At 46.9% G+C, this 18,245-nt stretch overlaps 1 protein-coding gene across 1 annotated transcript in view; it reads left to right on the top strand.

Moving 5' to 3' along the window:
- The first annotated feature begins 404 nt into the window (after positions 1–404).
- TRIQK (triple QxxK/R motif containing) overlaps positions 405–18,245 on the top strand; it is a 372,909-nt gene continuing 355,068 nt past the window's right edge. Inside the window, exon 1 of the mRNA XM_029591666.1 lies at positions 405–681. The gene's annotated coding sequence lies outside the window, so the exon portion shown is untranslated. The remainder of the gene's footprint in view (positions 682–18,245) is intronic.

Below are 18,245 nucleotides of genomic sequence, written 5' to 3'. Positions count from 1 at the left end.
CTCTGAAAATCCGCCCCAAACTGTCTTCTCCTCGGCCTGCATCAGAACTTCAGCCCACCTAAGCTGGACAGAATTCCTCTCTTCATAAAAAAAAAAAACACTCACCTAAGAGCTCTCTGATCCTCCTGACTCCAGAAGCTGGTCTTTCCTGTCAGCTCTGATGCTTCTCACACAGAAGGGGAAGGCCATCGGCAGAGACAGTGATTGTGCTCAGCTGATCACTGCCGATCAGCTGATCCCTCCTGTGCCGGTTTCTGTTTACTTTCTTTTGCTCCTGAGCTATCTTGAAGGCTGTCAGCAGGAGCAGCCTCTTCTGAACTGCCCACCATCTCTTTCTCTTCACTCCTCCCATTTCCTGTCCTGGCAGCCTGCTCTGGGCTTGACTATGCTCCCTGCCCCCACTCTCATCAGGCCTGAGGCAGTGACAAACATAAACAAGAAAAGAAAATCTCTGTTGTCTGCACTAATGCAGATGCCACCCTGCTGAAAAACAAACAAACAATCCAAACATGTTTCAGTTTAAACTGAGACCAGCACTGCTCTCCTGTTTTGTTTAGTTTTGTTTCTTTTTTTTTTTTTTATTAACAAGTGCAGCAGCCACTGTAAGCAAGACACAGCTCTATTCTTTTCCCTAAAAGAAAACTTAACACCTCTGAAGCTCTGCTCCATTTTCAGATACAGGTAAACTTTTGTATTTAATTTATTTATATATACTATTTTAGATCTTATCTATAAATTATTAAAGTTGCTGCCTGCTGTTCTTGGCAAATTAAAGGTATATGCCTGCCTTCTTGCATTGCTGGCTGCTGCTACTCTGTAACTGCCTCTGTCCTCCACTGTCCCAGGTCCCCCGTAAAGTGTATGTGTATGTCAGAGACAGAAGAAGCATGTGTGTGTATGTGTTTATGAAAGAGAGAAAGCCAAAGGAACCATGTGTATCTATGTATGAGAGACAGAAAAAGCATGGAAGCATGTGTGTGTTGTGAACCTGCCCGCGACAACAGCTGCTCAGCTCAGCGCGGCAGTCTGCGTTCATGCCGTCCTCTGTGGCCCAGAGGCTGTGGCCATCTCCTGCCCTCGCCGGGAGCCTTTCTCCGCGGCTGAGGCCGCTGCTGCCACTCCTGCTCCATCTTCGCGGCTGGAGCCACTGGCGGGGTCTTCAGACAGCAGGGAAGCCGTCCCCCGGTGCCTGCTTCTTCCTTCCATCTTCGTGGCAGGGAGCCGCTCCTCCTCGGGCCTTCCAAGCAGCAGGGATGCCGCCAGTATCTCTGTCTCTTTCGGCTGATCCATAGGTGCGGGCGCGTGCCTCTCTCCTGCTCTTAAAGGGCCAGCGGTGGGAAAAAGCCCCACGGCCCATGGAGATGACATCACCAGCTAGTTCTGCTTCAACTCTATAAAAAGGGCCCTTTGCTAGTCCTTTGCTGCCTTCGCAAGGAGCCAGTTCGCTCCTGGATGTTCCAATCCATTGGTCCAGGAGTCTTGGAGGTCCATCGCTTCTTCAAGGTCCTGTGTTTCTCGTTGGAGCTCCTTTGTCTTCGTCTGAGCCAGTGGCGTAGCCACGGGTGGGCCTGGGTGGGCAGGTGCCCACCCAACTTAGACCCAGGCCCACCCAACTGGCACCGGAACTGCAAGGCTGTCGCGGGATCCCATCCCCGCGACAGCGAACAAGAGAACCCACGCCTCGCGCGCCATCACGGCACACATGGGGAAGCGCTGCTGTGGCCGTATGGCCAACCGGTCTTCCTGTTCGGGGGAGCGGAAGCACCGCGCGCAGCTTCCGCTTCCTCCCCCCAATGCAGGAAGATCAGCTGCCTCTCCTGCTGCCACCCGTTCTCCTGCTATCTTCGGACCAAACGGCCCGCTGAATTTCCTGTTTGGGGGAGCGGAAGTGCCGCGCACAGCTTCCGCTTTCTCCCCCAAAGCAGGAAGATCAGCTGCCTCTCCTGCTGCCACCGGCCTCCTGCTATCTTCGGGCGTCGGGCCGTACTGCCCTCCGATCTTCCTGCTTGGGGGGGGGGGGAGGGAGGAAGCGGACGTTGTGCGCTGCGTTTCCGCTCCCCACCCCCCGACAGGAAGTTCGGACGCCCGAAGATAGCAGGAGTCCGGTGGCAGCAGGAGAGGCAGCTGATCTTCCTGCTCTGGGGGAGAAAGTGGAAGCTGTGCACGTGCTTGAATGTGTATGTGTGGATGAGAATGGGAGTGTGTGTGGGTGAAAACTGGAGCCTGGGTGAGAATGGAAGCTTGAATATGTGGGTGAATGGGAGCTCGAATGTGTGTATGTGTGGTTGAGAATGGGAGCCTGGGTTTGTGGGTGGGTGAGAATGGGAGCTTGAATGTGTGTATATATGGGTGAGAATGAGAGCCTGGGTTTGTGTGGGTGGGTGAGAATGGAAGCTTGAATATGTGGATAAGAATGGGTGCTTGAATGTGTGTATGTGTGGGTGAGAATAGGACCTTAAATGTGTATAAGTATGGATGAGAATGGGAGCTTGAATATGTGTGGGTGAGACTGGGAGCATGGGTTTGTGGGTGAGAATGGGAGTCTGGGTTTATGTGTGTGGGTGAGAATGGGTGCCTGGATGTGCGTCTGTGTGTGCATAAGAATATAAGCCTGGGGAGGGGTGAGAAAGTGAGAACTTGAATGTGAGCTTGTGGGGGGGGAGAGCATATGAGAGTGAGAGCTTGAGTGTGTGAGAGGGAGTCTGTGAGAGAAAGCGTGTATGTGTGTGTGTGTGTGTGTGTGTGTGTGTGGAAGGGAAGAAGACAGTAATAGAAGAAAGACACTGAAAAGGAATTAGGAAATGAGCTATAAGGGAAAAAATGGGAAAAAGAGACCAGGACCAACTGATTAGAAAAATACAAAGATCAGACAACAAAGGTAAAAATATATATCTATATTTTGAGATGTTAGCAATTTAAATATAAGCAACACAACCGCTCTCTCAAAATTTATGGACAGGTAGGAGCCGTGTATAAAATCGTAATAATAAGAAGGCTAAAGTACCACAAATCACCGTGAATTATGTTTGTATCATTAAGTAAACCTCATACTTAGGCGTAGATGTGAATGCTATGCTGCATAATTTGGCATTATTTATCAGTAAAAAAACAACTAGTAGACCTGCATGCCTACAGCCCACCCATGTTAACCTTGTGCCCACCCAAAAAATCAATTCTGGCTACGCCACTGGTCTGAGCCTTTGTTTCTGGAAATCCTGATGTACATAAGAACATAAGAAACTGCCATGCTGGGTCAGACCAAGGGTCCATCAAGCCCAGCATCCTGTTTCCAACAGAGGCCAAAACCAGGCCACAAGAACCTGGCAATTACCCAAACACTAAGAAGAACCCATGCTACTGATGCAATTAATAGCAGTGGCTATTCCCTAAGTATAATTGATTAATAGCCATTAATGGACTTCTCCTCCAAGAACTTATCCAAACCTTTTTTGAACCCAGCTACACTAACTGCACTAACCACATCCTTTGGCAACAAATTCGAGAGCTTTATTGTGCGTTGAGTGAAAAAGAATTTTCTTCGATTAGTCTTAAATGTCCAGATGTCCCATTGTCCTGTGAGTTCGTTCCTGAAAGCCTTGATGTTCCAGATATCCTGTTGTTTTGTGGTTCTGCTCCTGAAAGTCCTGTTGTTCCACATCCTGATGTTCCAGACGTCCCAGTCGCTCCGTGTTCCTGTTGCTGGATCCTGAAGCCCTTGTCTTCACCTCTGCATCCAGTTCTCAGGTTCCTTGTGTCCACCTCTCCTGGCATGCCATGTCGTGGTCCGTGACCAGCCCTGAAGTGACTGTGTAGGGCGCCTCGTGGTACAAGGCCTTCTTCTCTTCTGCAGCACAAGCCTGCGGGAGACTTCTGTTTTTAAAGCCTTGTTCCTGTGTATCTTGTTCCCGGTCTACAGAATCCCCTTGCATCTGCTCCATCCATGCCTAAGACTCTGCCAGAACCTGCTCTGCTTCAGTGTGGTCTGCGACCAGCCACAGGCGGCTCTGTAGGGTGCGCCCCGGTGCAGGCCTCTACTGAATCTTCGACATGTTCCAGTCTCAATCTCCATTATCTCGTCTGGAGTCTGCTTTGTGTACAGTGTGGTCTGCGACGAGCCATGAGCGGCTGTGTAGGGTACGCTGCGGTGCAGTTCTCACCTAGTGCTTTCACCTGACTTCTGAATCCTTGCTTGAAACTCCTGTATAACCCGAATCTTTCTTGAACTCCTGATTAACCTGAATCCTCGCCTGAGTCTTCGTCTGAGTATCCAAGTCTTCGCCTGAGTCTTTGTCTGAGTATCCGAGTCTACGTCTGAACCCTCTGAGTACCCAAGTCTTCGTCTGAGTCTTCATGTTCTTGCCTTCACCCTCCGTCTGGCCTCATGCACTTGTCGTTCCCAAGCGTCAGGTCCGAAAGGGCTTTCAGTGGCCAGAGGGCTACTCTCGTGACCAGCATTGCATTGCTGGGTCACACTGGTGCGTGCGTGTCCAGCAGAAGCTGGGCCCAGCCTGGTTCCTGTTCCGGATTCCCTCACTTGTCTTCAGTCCAGCCTTGCTACTGTCCTGCCCATGCTTGGGCATGCCTCGCCTGCCTCGGCACCTCTTTGGAGTTCCTCTGGGGTCAAGTCGTGGTCCAAGAACACACATTCTCCTAAGAAGTGGAACCATTCTCCTAGCGCTTCCCAACAGTGTGTATGTGAGATAAAGGAAGCATTTTTGTGTGCGTGAGAGAGACAGACAAGAGAAAGCGTGTGTGTGTGTGAGAGGGAGAGTAAGTTTGTGCGTATGTGTGAGAGAGAGAGAGAGAGACAGAGTGTGTACATTTGTGTGAGACAAAGGGAACATACTGGCGAGGAACGGAGGGCGTCTGGGGCTGCTTTCTGTGGCTCAGTCTCCTGGGGGATGTGCTGGGGGCCAAGTGGAGCAGAGTCCACAGATCTTCTTTTAGTCTTTCTGTTGGTGGTTATGGAGTACAGGCATAGCAAAAGCTTGCTCTCAAGTTCATCAAAACAGTGCCCCACACTAGATTTTGTAGGCAACTCCGTTAGGAATAGAATGTCTGAACCTTGAGATGTCTATCTCAGACAGGCCCAGCAGACCACCGAGGAGAACAACCCTTAGTGGTGAAATTGAGAGGGAGGACTCAGTGGCCTAGGCCATGAGAGTGTATTTGTGAGCCTGTGGGTGTTGGTGAGACCTGTGTGAGAGCCTGTGTGGCAGCCTGTGTACGTGTGTGTGATTGCATATAGGAGAGAGAAAAAGCATGTGTGTGTGTGTGATTGCATGCGGGAGAGAGAGCCTGTGAGATTGCATGTGGGAAAGAGAGGGCTCCAGGGGTGATCCGGGAAACTATAGATTGGTGAGCCTGACTTCAATACCAGGAAAAATCGTGGAAACTGTTATAAAGAAAATCACAAAACATTTAGGTAAACATCGTTTAATGGGACACAACCAGCATGGATTGACCCAAGGGAAGTCTTGCCTCATAAATCTCCTACATTTTTTTGAAGGGGTGAATTAACATTTGGAAAAAAGTGAACTGGGACATGTGGTGTATTTGGGTTTTCAGAAGGCATCAACAAAGTCCCTCATGAGGGGCTTCTAGGAAAACTAAAAATCATGGGATAGGAGGTGATGTCCTTTTGTGGACTGCAAACTGATTTATTTATTTATTTATTTAAGTCTTTTCTATACCGTCGTTTGGTGGGGACCGTCACAATGGTTTACATTAAGGCACATAAAAGTAATGATACTACAATTTGTCCGTTTACATAGGAGCCATAAGGTTCAGTAACATAGTTTGTTATCAATGTTTGTTGTTAAATGTGATTAATCATGTCCATGTCTTTCCTTCTCAGTTTTAATTACAGAACTCATTTTACAAATGTAACTTATCCATTAGTAATGGTGCGCTATATCTTAAAAACTACACACTTACAGGTCTATCCAGTACCGAGTGGTAGGAAGAGCTGCTTTAGTGCCTACGGCACCCGCGGTTACCGCCCGCACAGTGCAGCTCACCTACCGCTCGATCCTGAACACTAATTTTATTTAAATGTAAACCGCGTCCGAAAAGCCTTAGACCCGCGCAACCCATTTTACTGGATAGAGCGCCTATACAGTATCCTGGGTGCGCGGGCCTAAGGCTTCATGCCACGCTGGTATCTGTCATTTCAAATGTCATTTGAAATGACAGATACCAGGAAGCGAAAAAACCAAAAGCAAAAAGTAAGTCGCTTCGCCGCTTCACTCCTCCCGGAGCAAGGCTGCTTTTCGCGCCCTGCTCCGGGAGGAGGGAAGCGGCGAAACGACTTACTTCTTGCTTTTGGTTTTTTTGCTTCGCCGCTATCAGTGTCTTCCCTTCCACTTGGAGCAGGGTGCGAAAAGCAGCCTTGCTCCGGGAGGAGGGGAGAAGAGACACGGACAGCAATTTTGGTTTTTTTTCAAAAAGCTAAAAGTAAGTTGCTTCACTGTCAGTGTCTCTTCTTCCCTCCTCCCGGAGCAAGGCTGCTTTTCGCGCCCTGCTCCGGGAGGAGGGGAGAAGAGATGACAGCGGCGAAGCGAAAAAACCAAAAGGGGACCCGACCCGACCTACTTTTGCAGCCGTCTGGCATCGCTGCTCCCCCGTCTCGTCCAGCATCGTTGCTCCCCCGCCTCGTCCGGCATCGTTGCTCCCCTGCCTCGTCCGGCATCGTTGCTCCCCTGCCTCGTCCGGGAAGATGGCTGCCAGCACGGGGGAAAGCGGCCCCTGTGCATTCAATTGGCTGCTCAAGACGTGACGTCACGACGTTTGGCGTCACGGCAGCCAATTGAATGCACAGGGGCCGCTTTCCCCCGTGCTGGCAGCCATCTTCCCGGACGAGGCAGGGGAGCAACGATGCCGGACGAGGCGGGGGAGCAGCGATGCCGGACGGCTGCAAAAGTAAGTCGGGTCGGGTCCCCTTTTGGTTTTTTCGCTTCGCCGCTGTCATCTCTTCTCCCCTCCTCCCGGAGCAGGGCGCGAAAAGCAGCCTTGCTCCGGGAGGAGGGGGGATACTGACAGCGAAGCAACTTACTTTTAGCTTTTTGAAAAAAAAACAAAATTGCTTTTGGTTTTTTTTCGCTTCGCCGATAGTGTCTATTCTTCCCTCCTCCCGGAGCAAGGCTGAAAAAGCAGCTCCGGGAGGAGGGAAGAACTGAAGCGGCGAAGCAACTTACTTGCACGGGGGAAAGCGGTCTCCGTGGCAGCCCCAGTCCTCTCCCCTCCTCCCGAAGCCAAAAAAAAAGTGAAAAAAACGTTGCAGCCCCCCTTCGGACATCGGAGGGGGGCTGCAACGTTTTTTTCGCTTTTTTTTTTTTTTGGGTTCGGGAGCAGGGGAGAGGACTGGGGCTGCCACGGAGACCGGCACCCATGATCGCGGCCGGGGCAGGTGAGCGGGGGCTGGGGGAAAGCTTGCCATCTACCCTTACCCCTGCCTCTACCGCAGGGGTCAGGGTAGGCGGTAAGTTTGCAGGTTAAACGTGCGACAAAACGGCAGGGAAAACTAGCGATAGTCGGGGCGCGGGTTACGGGATGCTAGGGAATAGCTAATTCGCTTGTTTGTATGCAATATACATGCCGCGGGCGGAAGGGGTTGCCCGGGGAATTTAGGACGCGGTAGGAGTAGGTTAAAGGGGATTCGGGATCGCAGGAAGGGCTAACGCGGCCGGAACGTGAGTAAAAAGCGGCTTAGGAGCAGGGTAAACGCGGCTGCACTTTACAGGATAGGCCTGTTAGTGAATTTCTGCAGTGTGTATGGTTGTTTAATTGTTCATGCTTTGCCCATCCCTGGCTTCTATTCTCCCTTCTCTTTCTGGAAAGCTTGTTTAAATAGCCAGGTTTTTAAACTTTTTCTAAAGGTTTTGCTGTCTCTTTGTAACCTTAAATCCAAGGGCATGGAGTTCCATAGTATGGGTCCTGCCAATGATAGTACCCTCTCTCTTACATGTGTTAGTCTTGCTGTTTTGACTGATGGTATAGTCAGGAGAGCTTTGTTTGCTGACCTTAGGTTTCTGTTAGGGACGTGTACTCGAAGGGCTGTATATAACCAGTCTGCGTTTTCGTTATGTATTAACTTATGTGTGGTGCACAATGTTTTGTATTGGATTCTTTGTTCGATCGGAAGCCAGTGTAGTTCAGCCAGTGTTTCTGTGATATGTTCTCTTTTGTTTTTGCCGGTTAAAACTCTTGCTGCTGTGTTTTGCAAAACTTGCAGTGGTCTTAGTGAGGTGTATGGTAGACCTAGTAGAAGTGCATTACAATAATCAGTGCTTGCAAATATCAATGCTTGTAGTACTGATCGAAAGTTAGCAGTTGTTAGGAGTGGTTTGAGTCTTCTGAGGACCATAGGTTTAGCGTATCCTTCCTTTACTTTTAGAGATATGTGATGTTTTAAGCTTAGTTCAGTGTCAATTATTACTCCTAGATTCCGTACTTTCTCTACTAGTAATATTTGTTGGTTGTTTTTTAGTGTGATTGGGCTTTGTTTAATTTCTGTATTTTTTTGTTCTAAGTGTAGGAATTCTGTCTTCTCTATATTGATTAAATGGAATGTTTTCACAGTGGAAAAAGGTAAACAGTGCAGTGCCTCAGGGATCTGTACTTGGAGCAGTGCTTTTCAATAGATTTATAAATGATCTGGAAAGGGATACAACAAGTAAGGTGATCGTATTTGCAGATGACACAAAATTAGGCAAAGTAGTTAAATCTCAACGGATTGTGATAAATTGCAGGAGGACCTTGTGAGACTGGAAGATTGGGCTTCCAAATGGCAGATGAAATTTAATGTGGACAAATGCAAAATGATGCAATTAGGGAAAAAGCAAGTTTGCTTACCGTAAAAGGTATTTTCCATAGATAGAGGGATGAATTAGCAATGTTATCTGGGACATCCTCTGGGCGGCCAGGTGGTGGAGCTTCTGTTGCAGCCCCGGCCCGCAGAGGTCCGCGGCTGGTCCCTCCACCTACCTTAGGGCTGCTCCTGGTATCACGGCTTTCTGGCCGCGCCTCACTAGGTATCCACGCGACGATCCCTCCTCGAGGGAGACGCCGCCGACTTTCTCCAGCTGGCCCCACTCCCTAGGCGCACGCACGCGCGCGCGCAGGGGCTTCAAACTTAAAGGGGCCAGTGCGGGAAATACAGCTCCATCCTGACAGTGATGTCAGATGCCTTCAGGGATTTAAACCCTGCAACTAGCCCTACACTTTGCCTTGCAACAAGGTTCTCTCTGCTCCCAGAGTTTGCTAGTTGTGGTTCTTCATTCTTGGCTTCAGACTTCGGATTGTCCCTGGCTTCAGGCTTCGTTCCTGACTTCAGCTTCGGTTCCTGGCTTTCGACTGTAGCTGGCCCTTGGTATCCTGTTCTGCTCTGTCCAGGATTCCCTGCCTAAGTCCAAGCGGCTCGAGTCCTCACGGGCTCCTCCTGGGAGGACCTCGGGCTTCCAGTGGTAAAGTTCCAGTTGGTCTCCTGGTTCCAGCTTCCGGCCTCCTCAGGATTCTGGGATTTCTCCTCAAGTCTCATCCATCAGGAGACCGCACATATGTCCAAGTGGCTCGGGTCCTCACGGGCTCATCCCGGGGGGGGGGGGGGGACACCTCGGGTGTCCAGTGGTGAAGTTCATTCAGTCTCCTGCTTTGCGCCACCTACCGGCTTCGACCTCCACTGCGGGCACCCCGCGGTGCATCATCACCAGTCCTAGCCAGCAAAAGGGTTCACGAAATTCAACATTTCCAACAGCTTCTCCAAGCACACTGAGTTTTGGATCATATGCACCTGCATGTGGTTTCTCGTGCGGCTCCCAGCCTGCCTCAGTCTGTTTCAAAGCTTGCATGGAACCAAGGATGAGACTATTCGGGAAAGCAGGTGGGTCAGTATGCATAATTCATCCTGCTATGTATGGAAAATACTGTTTACGGTAAGAAAACTTGCTTTTTTCACGTAGATAAGCAGGGATGAATTAGCCCCGCTGTCTGAGAGTTCCCAACTGAAAAGTGTTGAGCGCAGAGGAAAGTTCTTGGGGAGCAGGTATGTCCCCTAGTAGAGAAAGAAAGTTGCGCTCAATGTAGTCCAATGTAGTTGACAGTCTCCTTACATCGTATCTGACTGAAGAATGGATCTACCCATCTCAGCATCTACATAAGAACTTAAGAACATAAGAAAATGCCATACTGGGTCAGACCAAGGGTCCATCAAGCCCAGCATCCTGTTTCCAACAGTGGCCAATCCAGGCCATAAAAACCTGGCAAGTACCCAAAGCTAAGTCTATTCCATGTTACCATTGCTAATGGCAGTGGCTATTCTCTAAGTGAACTTAATAGCAGGTAATGGACTTCTCCTCCAAGAACTTATCCAATCCTTTTTTAAACACAGCTATACTAACTGCACTAACCACATCGTCTGGCAACAAATTCCAGAGTTTAATTGTGCGTTGAGTAAAAAAGAACTTTCTCCGATTAGTTTTAAATGTGCCCCATGCTAACTTCATGGAGTGCCCCCTAGTCTTTCTATTATCTGAAAGAGTAAATAACCGATTCACATCTACCCGTTCTAGACCTCTCATAATTTTAAACATCTCTATCATATCCCCCCTCAGCCGTCTCTTCTCCAAGCTGAAAAGTCCTAACCTCTTTAGTCTTTCCTCATAGGGGAGTTGTTCCATTCCCCTTATCATTTTGGTAGCCCTTCTCTGTACCTTCTCCATCGCAATTATATCTTTTTTGAGATGCGGCGACCAGAATTGTACACAGTATTCAAGGTGCGGTCTCACCATGGAGCGATACAGAGGCATTATGACATTTTCCGTTGTATTCACCATTCCCTTTCTAATAATTCCCAACATTCTGTTTGCTTTTTTGACTGCCGCAACACACTGAACCGACGATTTCAAAGTGTTATCCACTATGACGCCTATATCTCTTTCTTGGGTTGTAGCACCTAATATGGAACCCAACATTGTGTAATTATAGCATGGGTTATTTTTCCCTATATGCATCACCTTGCACTTATCCACATTAAATTTCATCTGCCATTTGGATGCCCAATTTTCCAGTCTCACAAGGTCTTCCTGCAATTTATCACAATCTGCTTGTGATTTAACTACTCTGAACAATTTTGTGTCATCTGCAAATTTGATTATCTCACTCGTCGTATTTCTTTCCAGATCATTTATAAATATATTGAAAAGTAAGGGTCCCAATACAGATCCCTGAGGCACTCCACTGTCCACTACCTTCCACTGAGAAAATTGTCCATTTAATCCTACTCTCTGTTTCCTGTCTTTTAGCCAGTTTGCAGTCCACAAAAGGACATCGCCACCTATCCCATGACTTTTTACTTTTCCTAGAAGCCTCTCATGAGGAACTTTGTCAAACGCCTTCTGAAAATCCAAGTATACTACATCTACTGGTTTACCTTTATCCACATGTTTATTAACTCCTTCAAAAAAAGTGAAGCAGATTTGTGATGCAAGACTTGCCTTGGATAAAGCCATGCTGACTTTGTTCCATTAAACCATGTCATTCTATATGTTCTGTGATTTGGATGTTTAGAACACTTTCCACTATTTTCCCTGGCACTGAAGTCAGGCTAACCAGTCTGTAGTTTCCCGGATCACCCCTGGAGCCCTTTTTAAATATTGGGGTTACATTTGCTATCCTCCAGTCTTCAGGTACAATGGATGATTTTAATGATGGGTTATAAATTTTTACTAATAGGTCTGAAATTTCATTTTTTAGTTCCTTCAGAACTCTGGGGTGTATACCATCCGGTCCAGGTGATTTACTACTCTTCAGTTTGTCAATCAGGCCTACCACATCTTCTAGGTTCACTGTGATTTGATTCAGTCCATATGAATCATTACCCATGAAAACCTTCTCCATTATGGGTACCTCCCCAAAATCCTCTTCAGTAAACACCGAAGCAAAGAAATCATTTAATCTTTCCGCAATGGCCTTATCCTCTCTAAGTGCCCCTTTAACCCCTCGATCATCTAACGGTCCAACTGACTCCCTCACAGGCTTTCTGCTTCAGATATATTTTAAAATGTTTTTACTGTGAGTTTTTGCCTCTACAGCCAACTTCTTTTCAAATTCTCTCTTAGCCTGTCTTATCAATGTCTTACATTTAACTTGCCAACGTTTATGCTTTATCCTATTTTCTTCTGTTGGTTCCTTCTTCCAATTTTTGAATGAAGATCTTTTGTCTAAAATAGCTTCTTTCACCTCCCCTTTTAACCATGCCGGTAATTGTTTTGCCTTCTTTCCAGCTTTCTTAATGTGTGGAATACATCTAGACTGTGCTTCTAGAATGGTATTTTTTAACAACGACCATGCCTCTTGGACATTGTTTACATTTGTAGCTGCTCCTTTCAGTTTTTTTCTAACAATTTTTCTCATTTTCTCAAAGTTTCCCTTTTGAAAGTTTAGCAAGAGAGCCTTGGATATGCACACTCTTCCTGTTCCAGTTATTAAATCAAATTTGATCATATTATGATCACTATTGCCAAGTGGCCCCACCACCGTTACCTCTCTCACCAAGTCCTGTGCTCCACTGAGAATTAGATCTAAAATTGCTCCCTCTCTCGTTGTTTCCTAAACCAATTGCTCCATAAAGCTATCATTTATTCCATCCAGGAACGTTATCTCTCTAGCGTGTCCCGATTATACATTTACCCAGTCAATATTGGGGTAATTGAAGTCTCCCATTATTACTGCACTACCAATTTGGTTAGCTTCCCTAATTTCTCTTACCATTTCACTGTCCGTCTCACCATCTTGACCAGGTGGACGGTAGTATACCCCTATCACTATAGTCTTCCCCGACACACAAGGGATTTCTACCCATAAAGATTCAATTTGGTATTTAGTCTCATGCAGGATGTTTATCCTGTTGGACTCTATGCCATCCCGGACATAAAGCGCCACACCTCCTCCCGGGTGCTCCTCTCTGTCATTGCGATATAATTTGTACCCCGGTATAGCACTGTCCCATTGGTTATCCTCTTTCCACCATGTCTCTGAGATGCCAATTAAGTCTATGTCATCATTCACTGCTATACATTCTAATTCTCCCATCTTACTTCTTAGACTTCTGGCATTAGCATACAGACATTTCAAAGTTTGTTTTTTGTTTGTATTTTCATTTTGCTTTTTAATTGATAGGGATAAGTTAGAATTTTTTAGCTCAGGTGAGTTTTTAGTTACAGGCACTTGGACTATTTTTCTAATTATTGGAACCACACTGTTGGGATGCCCTAATTCTAATGCATCATTAGTATCCTTTGAAGATACCTCTCTCCGAACCATGCGCTGCTGAGCGACTGTCAGCTTTCCCCTTTGTTCTAGTTTAAAAGCTGCTCTATCTCCTTTTTAAAGGTTAGCGCCAGCAGTCTGGTTCCACCCTGGTTAAGGTGGAGCCCATCCCTTCGGAAGAGACCCCCCCTTCCCCAAAAGGTTCCCCAGTTCCTAACAAAACTGAATCCCTCTTCCTTGCACCATCGTCTCATCCACGCATTGAGACTCCGGAGCTCTGCCTGCCTCTGGTGACCTGCGTGTGGAACAGGAAGCATTTCAAAGAACGCTACCCTGGAGGTTCTGGATTTAAGCTTTCTACCTAAGAGCCTAAAATTGGCTTCCAGAACCTTCCTCCCACATTTTCCTATGTCGTTGGTGCGCACATGTATGGCAGCTGGCTCCTCCCCAGTACTGTCTAAAATCCTATCTTGGTGACGCGTGAGGTCCGCCACCTTCAAACCAGGTAGGCATGTAACCAGGTGATCCTCACGCCCACCAGCCACCCAGCTGTCTACATTCCTAATAATCGAATCACCAACTATGACGGCCGACCTAACCCTCCCCTCCTGGGCAGTAGGCCTTGGGGAGATATCCTCAGTGCGAAAGGACAATGCATCACCTGGAGAGCAGGTCCTTGCTACAGGATCCTTTCCTGCTGCACCTGGTTGGTGCTCTCCCATCATGAGACCCTCTTCCTCCAAAGCAGCACCATGGCTGCCAGTCTGAAGTTGGGACTTGACTACTATGTCCCTGAAGGTCTCATCTATATACCTCTCTGTCTGCCTCAGCTCCTCCAGGTCTGCCACTCTAGCCTCCAGAGATCAGACTCGTTCTCTGAGAGCCAGGAGCTCTTTGCATCGCATGCACATGTACAACTTCTCACCGGTGGGTAAAAAATCATACATGTGACACTCTATGCAAAAGACTGGGAAGCGCCCCTCTTGCTGCTGGACTGCTGCCTTCATCTCAATTTTGATCAGTTCCTAGTTAAGTTTTAGGTTGCTAAGGGAGTAGGAATGTGTCTAACGTCCTTTAAATGTATTAGTGAATTCACTATGTGTCTGGTAGTGGCCTACCGGGGTCTGATCGAATTCTCAATAAAGTTTTTGTTGATGGATTGTTGTCGGTCAAGGCAGTAGTGAGATGTGAAGGTATGTAATGAGGACCATATTGCAGCTTTGCATATGTCCAGGATAGGCACCTTGTGCAGGTAGGCTATGGACGCCGTCATGGCCCTGACTTTGTGGGCTGTCAGAGAAGCAGTCAAGGTTTCAGACTTCTTATTGTAAAAGAACTGGATACAATGGGAAATCCAGGACAAAAAAGTCCTCTTGGAGACAGAAAGTCCCGAGGCATTAGGGTTGAAGGAGATAAATAGCTGGAGGCCCTGTGTTCAGAGCGCATTCTACGTTTGTAGTAAGCTAGGGCATGTTTGCTTTCTAACATGTGAAGCCGCCACTTGCTTTTGTCCTTGTGCGGCTTTGGGGAAAAGGTTGGCAGGTGATAGTCTGGTTGAGGTGGAATGCCGACACAACTTTGGGTAAGAACACGGGGTGCATCCGCAAGGCCACCTTGTTGTGATAAAATTCCAGGTATGGAGAGTAATGAACCAAAGCTTGTAATTCACTGATGTGCCTCACCGAGGTGAAGGCGACAAGGAAGAGGACCTTCCAGGAGAGGTACCTTGGGTGACAGCTTTCTAAAGGTTCAAAGGGTGGAAGCATGAGCTGTTCCAGAACTATATTGAGGTCCCATGGAACTGAAGGTTTGAGAATGGGAGGACGCAGACGCAGAACACCCTTTATGAACCTGGAGATCAATGGGTGGAAGGACACCGGTGTACCATTATGGAGATGATGGTAGGCTGCAATGGCACTGACATGGACTCTGACAGAGGCTGTTGCAAGGCCAGTCTGGTACAGAAGATGAAGGTACTCCAGCAGTAGTTCCGGAGAGCAGGAGAATGGGTCCACTCAGTGCTTGACATACCAAGTTGAATTTCTGACCCATTTACCTTGATAGTTCCTTCTGGTGGAAAGTTTCCTGGAGGATACTAGGATATAAGAACATAAGCAATTGCCATGCTGGGTCAGATCAAAGGTCCATCAAGCCCAGCATCCTGTTTCCAACAGAGGCCAAACCAGGCCACAAGAACCTGGCAATTACCCAAACAATAAGAAGATCCCTGGAGGAGAGGAGAGAGAGGTCTACACGTTGGGAATTCCTTGACAGCTGTACTACCCGCTGGTAGTTTTGAGAGTGAAAAATCTTCTCCTGGTCAAGTGAGGGGAGGCCCAGATCGGAGGGGCGGAACCCCGCTGTTGGTGACGTCATCACTGAGTGCCCCAGGACAGCATAAAAGTAAGGGCACAGCGGCGTGAAGACCGAGGAGAGGAGAGAGAGGTCTACACGTTGGGAATTTCTTGACCGCTGTACTACCCGCTGGTAGTTTTGAGAGTGAAAAATCTTCTCCCGGTCAAGAGAGCGGAGGCCCGGATCGGAGGGGCGGAACCCCGCTGTTGGTGACATCATCACTGAGTGCCCCGGGACAGCATAAAAGTAAGGGCACCGCGGCGCGCAGCCACCGGCGCGCGCCCCTAGGTGAAAACATTTATGGGAAGAAAAAGAAAAAGTAAAACCTATGCCTCCTCACCTTCAACTCCTGTGACAAAGAGAATTGGCCCGATGGACTCCCATGTTGTTTATGCGGGTGAGTCCGTCGTTGGGGGTGATTTGGAGGGGAATACCTTTGCAGGTCCCTCTCAAAGCCCCAGGGCCACACAATCCCCTTATATCCGGTTTTGGAAGTCACATCTGCAGTAAATGAAAATAGAGATCCTTCGGCTGGAGTGATACAAACCGAGAGAGGAGATGTATCTCCATCAGAACGGACTATACAAATTGGTACTTTGGTTCTGGGTGGCGAGGCAACAGATAGTGGTAATAAGGTTAAATGTCGATCTGTAATTTCTGAAATAAGAAATGAGGAGGATGAAATTAATGTTGAACCAGAAAATGTGACTTTGTTGGATGTATGGAAGCTATCTGCTAAAATAGATAAGAAAATGTCTGGGTTTATATCCAACGTGCACATGTTTTCTGTAGAAGCTAAGGATAAATTTAAGGATTTAGATAAAAGAACTGAGAAAATAGAACAGGACGTTGCAAAATTGAACCCAGTAGTAAATAAATTACAGGCTGTAAATGTCTCTTCCATTAAAGATAATATGATGTTACATAGTAGGATTGAAATATTGGAGAATGAATTAAGATCAAGTAATCTTAGATTACTTAATTTTCCAATTTCAAGACTACTATATCCTGATGAATTATATAAAAAATATGCGATGGAAGTTCTGTTGTATAATGAAGGGAAAATACCATTAGTTTCGAGAATATATTGTTTACCTAAGAAGAAGATTTTGCAAACTCAGGAGGGCGGGGTTGATATCTTAGATAGCCCAGGAGTCTCTACTTTCCTGGAAGACTCCTTGGACTTGATTAACTCAAGATCTACTTTGTTAGTCTCCTTTTCCTTGAAACGGGATAAAGATTTGTTTTTTCTTAAATATTTTCAGAATAAGGATCACAGTTTTTGTGGTCAAAAGATACAAATCTTCCCCGATGTTTCCCGTGCGACACAAGCACGGAGGAAACAGTTTTTGTCTTTAAAACAATCTGTGTTAGATATAGCTTTTTCTTAAAATTTCCTTGTAAATGTCAGATATTGTTTCAAAATAACAAGTTTGTTTTCCTTGACCCGTCCCACTTGCAACGTTTTATTTCTGATAAATCTCAGGTGATTTGAGTTACGGTATAAAGGGAGTTTTGATTGTAAAAGAGAATATGTTAGCGATGTGGACTGATTATCTCTCCTCTTCTCCTAGATGTGGGCTGGAATACAAGTATGTTTTCTTTAAAAAATAGTAATGTGTAATTATTGTAATACTTGATTATATCATTTCATATGTAAATGTTATAATTTCAAAAAATATAAATAAAAAAAAAAAAGAACATCCCTTGCAATTAATAGCAGTGGCTATTCCCTAAGTAAATTTGATTAATAGTCGTTAATGGACTTCTCCTCCAAGAACCTATCCAAACCTTTTTTGAACCCAGCTACACTAACTGCACTAACCACATCCTCTGGCAACAAATTCCAGAGCTTTATTGTGCATTGAGTGAAAAAGAATTTTCTCTGATTAGTCTTAAATGTGCTACTTGCTAACTTCATGGAATGCCCCCTAATCCTTCTATTATTCGATATCCTGAATTTGCGGAGATAGGTGCAGGTAATTTAATACCGTCCTTTCAATCTCCAAGCTGTGAGATGCAGGGAGGAGTGGAGGGAGTAAAGAAAGGAGCCTCCCTCATGCAAGACCAAGATTGCACTGTGACCGAGAGGGATGGGCCTGTCGATGGAGAGACGGATCAGATAGGCGTACTACGGCTGTCTGGGCCATGCAGGCGCTATGAGGATGAGATCGGCCATGTCTTTGATGCATTTTCGAACCGTTTGGGAAATGAGTGGTATGGGAATGATAGCGTAGAGTAGAAACCCCCATCAAGAGACTAGGAAGGCATCCTACACTAGGCACTTGTTGCTGGGGTAAACTGAGCAGAAAGTCTGTATTTTTCGGTTACACTCAGTAGCAAAAAGATTGACCTGAGGAAAACCCCAAGTTTGAAAGAGTCTTTCCACCACATCCTGTCAAAACTCCTACTCGTGGGGGTGGAAGATTCTGCTGAGGCTGTCTGCTCTGGAGTTCTCTATCCCCAGAAGGTAGGTCGCCTGTAGTGCGATGGATCGCCATTCTGTCCATTCCAAGATCTGTACCGCTTCCTTGCACAATTTCCAGGAACCGGATCCTCCTTCTACGTTTATGTAGAACACTGTTACTTGGTTGTCCGTATGGACCATGACTGTTTTCCCCTGG

The sequence above is a fragment of the Rhinatrema bivittatum genome, chromosome 2, assembly GCF_901001135.1.
Source record: "Rhinatrema bivittatum chromosome 2, aRhiBiv1.1, whole genome shotgun sequence".
In the NCBI taxonomy this organism is placed as follows: domain Eukaryota; kingdom Metazoa; phylum Chordata; class Amphibia; order Gymnophiona; family Rhinatrematidae; genus Rhinatrema; species Rhinatrema bivittatum.
The sequence above is the reverse complement of the archived record's forward strand: the minus strand, read 5'-3'. Positions and strand labels throughout refer to the sequence as shown.